The sequence below is a fragment of the Elephas maximus genome, chromosome 16 (assembly GCF_024166365.1).
Source record: "Elephas maximus indicus isolate mEleMax1 chromosome 16, mEleMax1 primary haplotype, whole genome shotgun sequence".
Taxonomy (NCBI): Eukaryota; Metazoa; Chordata; class Mammalia; order Proboscidea; family Elephantidae; genus Elephas; species Elephas maximus.
The window spans coordinates 84,793,381-84,798,719 of NC_064834.1; the positions used below are offsets into that span (position 1 = coordinate 84,793,381).

Sequence of the window (5,339 nt, forward strand, 5' to 3'; positions counted from 1 at the left end):
AGCAAGACATAAGAGATACAGCCACTGTCCACAAGGATCACACAGTGTAATGAAGAAAAACATAACAAAGCCTTAGAGAAATAAATCTCAAATTACAACTAAGGTAAGTTCTATGATAGATAAGGAAATGGTATTAAGAAAACATCTAACAGGAAAGTGGACTAGGTTGGAGAAATCTAAGTAAAGGTAATCTCATGACTGGAGCAGGAAAATATAACAGTACATCAGGAATAGAGAAATAGTGTTATGATCATAAGTGAGTTGAATATCCAGAAGGCATGAAGCATTGTTTGAATTCAAAAGTGTCCCCATAAGGAGTCTTAAAAAAGACCAACAAACAAAAAGAAAAATCATACAAACCCATTGCAGCTGAGTAGATTATGACTCATAGCAACCCTATAAGACTGAGTAGAACTGCCCCATAGGGTTTCTAAGAAGCCACCAGTAGATTCAAACTGCCAACCTTTTGATTAGCAGATATAGCTCTTAACCACTGCACCAAATGGTTAAGCCCTCAACAACTAATTGAAAGGCCGAATGTTTAAACTCACCCAGAGGCCTCCAAAGAAAGGCCAGAGATCAGGTTCTGAAAGGCCACAGCCTTGAAAACTCTATGGACCCAGTTGTACTCTCCACACATGGAGTCATCAAGAGTCAGAACTAACTGGAAAATAATTGTTTTTTTGTTTGTTTTTCAATTAACATGATAAATACAAGGGTAGCATATATCTGCCCAATTATAAGTGGAACTACTGGTTTTTCCACTCCATCTACTGATAGACAGTGCCCATTAATAGCATTTTAAAGAGTTTTCATGGTAATTCTTACTTTAAATATCCGATATTATTTTCAGACTATGCAACCAGATTGTTCAAACAATTCTGCCAGTGACTGAAAGATCATGATATATGTGACATTAACCCTCCGAGTTTGAAGGGCATTGCCTACTCTTTAACAGTTTCTTTAATGCCATCTTCATATCCTTATTTCTCAGACTGTAGATGACGGGATTCATGGTGGGTGGCACCATAGTATAGAATACTGAAACCAGCAAATCCAATGGTGATGGAGATTCGGGTAAGGGTCGTAAATAGGCAAAAAAAAAAAAAAAACAGAAAAGAGAAAGATAGTCACAACAGTGAGGTGAGGCAAGCATGTGGAGAAAGCTTTGGACCTGCCTCCTCTGGATGGGATTCTCAGAATAGTGGAGAAGATGTGAATGTAAGAGATATCTATAAACACAAAACAGCCAAAATCTAACACCAGGCTGAGCCCAATGACTACTAATTCCACAGTATTATAAGAACAGGTGAGGGAGAGCAGTTGTGGAACATCACAGAAGAACTGATGAACTTCAGGAGACCCACACACAGGTATGGAGAAGGTAGAAGCTGTGTGCGGAACTGCATTGAGAACTCCACTGACCCATGAGGAAGCTGCCATCTGCACACAGGCTCCATGGCTCATGAGGACTTCATACCTCAGTGGGTGGCAGATGGCAACGTAGCGGTCATAAGACATCACTGTGAGTAGAGATACTTCTGTAGTGGCTGAGAGGATGAAGAAAAATACCTGTGAAACACAACCAAGGAATGAGATGATGTTGTGATGAGCCAGAGAGTTTGCGATGGATTTGGGAACAGTGATGGAAATGAGGCAGAGATCCAGAAAGGACAAGTTCTTCAGGAAGAAATACATAGGGGTGTGGAGCCGATGATCCTTGCTTGTGAGGGTGATGATGAGAACGTTCCCCAGTACAGCTACCAGGAAAATCAGCAAAAACAACACAGCGTGTAAGATCTGGATCTCCCGAACATCAGAAAATCCCATTAGGAAGAACATGGTCACAGAGGTGAAGTTGTTCATTTCTCTGGGTGTTTAATCATGCCTCTAAAAAAATAAAATGAACAACTTGTGATTTAGTCAAGGAAGTTTACTCTTCTTCTTTCTCAGGTTCACTTTCTCCCGATCACATGTGCAGGTATTCCATGCCATAGAAGAGTAACACCACCAAGTCTTCAGGAGGTAATTTAACACAAATAATTGCATTAAATGTATAACTGAAAATGGTTATCAATCAAGTCCAAATCATCCACTGTGTCATTTTATGTTGATTAAGGCCCATATTCCATGTCTGACTCAAATAGAATTTCATATACCTCATATTGAAATATGTAGTGGGAAAAGACACAAATTTTGGACCCTGAGTACAAATTTCAGATTAGTTGTTTACAAGCTTTGTAATCTTGGGTACATTTATGAGTATCATTTTATTTAACCTACAGTGCGAGCTTATCATTGGGTAATTATTTTAATTCAATTAAATAATTCATATACAAATTATCACCATAATTATTGGATAAGAAGACACTTAACTAATACCATTTCCTCTACTCATTCCCTCTCCCTTCTTTGTGCCAATGTCAGGAAAAATTGTGAAAACTTCTGAAATAGGGAAAAAACTGAGTTTCCTGTCTAAGACAATGGATTGTCTTTGTATTTTATTGTTTTTGAGCTATCCTACAATTGGGAAAGTTGTATGAAACTGTTAATAATGCAAATTATTGTCCTTAGAAATACAAATTAGTTTTGTTTTAGTGGAGAGTAATTGATATTTTCTCTGTAGATAGACCTATTTTGCATCTACTTGTTATTTTTTTCAACCTTGCCTGTTTGACCTTTTATACATGAAACTTTCATTTTGATGCTGAATCAGTTGAATATTTAATTCTGACAATCATTAATGAATTAAGTAAAATATTTGGCATGTACTTGTTTTATATATGTATGTCAATTATATTTTATGTTCTTTTAAAAAAGTTGTCTTTATGATCTGAAATAGATAGCAACCACTGACACTTAGAGTTAAACCTTATGAAAGGATTTGAGATATCTTAGATCAAAACATTTGGGCAATTTATTAGGGACATGGACAACAGAAAACTACCCTCTATTCTCTATCATTTTATATTTTATCAAAACCTGTCCCCAAATTTACTGATCACTTCAAAGTAGAACTGAAGTGTTTGAATTGTGCAGAAAAAGTACTCACATTCATTTCACATGTCTTAGAAGTGTTTGTCTTCTAGGCCGATTCCACAATATTGCTGCTGCTGGCTTCTGGGAGCTTGTTCAGTGAATCAGGTGTTTTCAGCCAAATCTCCTGCTTAATTACCCAGGACAATAGAATTTCTTGGAGTCATTTATTAACTCTTGTTATTCATTGCTGCTTGGTCAGCTTTCCTTTTCAACTTGCTATTCTCCTTGCACATTCTTCCCAGCTGTCCTTAGCTCTCACCACTCTTCCCATTCTCTCCTTCCTCAGTGGGTTACTCCATCATCTCCGAGGCTAAGAATAGTAAAGATTTCCTTTATTTCTCCACCAATATACTCTCTTTCTCTCTTAGTTTTGTCTTCCTTTCCACTTGTCTTAGAGGAAGAGCTGCTCCTTCCTTTATACATTCATAGTGCTGTACTGTACAATGGAATCTACGCTGATGTCTTAGTATAACTGTTTAATTGATACATTCATAAGTGACATTCAGGGGAGGTAACCTGTACAGAATCCCACTATGAGGCCATGCCAAGTATATCCATAATTTTGCCCAGTATTTTGGATTCTTAATCTAATCTGTTCAATGAATGCACGTTTGCTTTTCTCAAACTATACAACTGATGGGGCCCTGGTGGTGCAGAGATTAAGCATTTGGCTGATAACCACAAGGTAGGCAGTGTGAATCTACCAGCCACTCCTTGGAAACCCTATGGAGCAGTTCCACTCTGTCCTATAGGTTCACTATGAGTGGGAACTGACTTAATGGCAAACAGTTTATTTGTTTGTTTTTAATACCATTGATATGGAAGTTACTCCTTTTGTCTTGATCATGATATAATTTATCCACCCGAGGGTTTGCTATCTCACTTTTTCCTTTCTCTCCTGCATTTTGAATACTATTATGCAAATAAATACTCAAAAGCTCAGCAAAAACGTTGATGTTATTTGTAAGGGGCACTATGAGTTAGAATTGCCTCGACAACAACAGGTTTGGTTTTGGTTTTAGAACCTATAGAAGCAGTAGTCAAGGAATCAAACGACATATTGCATTAGGCAAATTTGCAGAAAAAGATCTCTTTAAAGTGTTAAAAAAAAAAAAAAAAAGCAAAGATGTCACTTTGAGGACTAAAGTGAGCCTGACCCAAGCCATGGCATTTTTCAATCGCCTCATATGCATACAACAGCTGGAGAAGGAATAAGAAAGACCTAAGAAGAACCGATGCATTTGAATCATGGTGTTGGTGAGGAATACTGAATATATCATGAACTGCCAGAAGAATGAACAAATCCATGTTGGAAGGGCCAGAATGTCCTTAGAAACAAGGATGGTGAGACTTCATCTCAAGTACTTTGGGCAAGTTATCAGGAGGAACAAGTCCCTAGAGAAGGACGTCATGTTTGGTAAAGTAGAGGGTCAGCAAAAAAGTGGAAATCTCAGCAAGATGAATTAACACAGTGGCTGCAATAATGGGCTCAAGTATAACAATTCTGAGGGTGTTGCAGGACTGTGCAGTGTTTCATTCTGTTGTACATAGGGTGGTTATGAGTCAGAAACAACTTGATGGCACCGAACAACAACAATAACAACAATTTCTTCTATGGAAGAAATACTGGAAGTAGGTTTTCTACTAGATAGCATTAAATGCTGTCACAAAATAACAAATGCAGTGCAATGAAGTGTGTGACGTGGAATATATTAAGTCTTTTGAAAATAAGTGGCATCTAACCCTTCAAAGTCAGTTCTGCATAACGCTGTTCCCACAAAATAATTTCTCCCACCATATACTTCATACTTCCTGAAAACTGTTTGACATCTGTTACCTCCTTCTAAGTCACCTATTTCCTCCATAAACCCACTGATAACTTATGTCGTAAAAGCAGTCAAGCAGCCAACAAACAAAAAACAAAATGAAGTCTGTAAATGGCCTTCTGTTTTCCAAAATCCATGTGATCCCTTCATACATTCATTTTCTCTATGAACTCACCTCAGGATTTACAACAAATAATTTTATACTTCTTACCAAGATTGTCTCTCCTCAGCGCCCAGTTCCCTAGACCAGTGACCCCTGGCTCCACAAGAGCAGCATCACTTAGGAACTTGTTATAAAGGCAAATTATCTTGACTCAATGCGCCCTAGACATGCTGAATCAGAAACTCTGGGATGGGGTCCAGTGAGATGTGCTTTAATTGTGTTGAGTAATTAAAACATTAATTCAAATTAGTATTTTTTAGATAAGATGAAACAAAATAAAGATAAAAGATAAGTACGAATGATTCTGATGT

The 5,339-nt window shown here is 37.6% G+C and overlaps 1 pseudogene; it reads right to left on the bottom strand.

The window, feature by feature from the left end:
* Nucleotides 1–916: 916 nt before the first annotated feature.
* LOC126059444 (olfactory receptor 14A16-like) lies at nucleotides 917–1,866 on the bottom strand (annotated as a pseudogene).
* Between the last annotated feature and the right edge of the window lie 3,473 nt (nucleotides 1,867–5,339).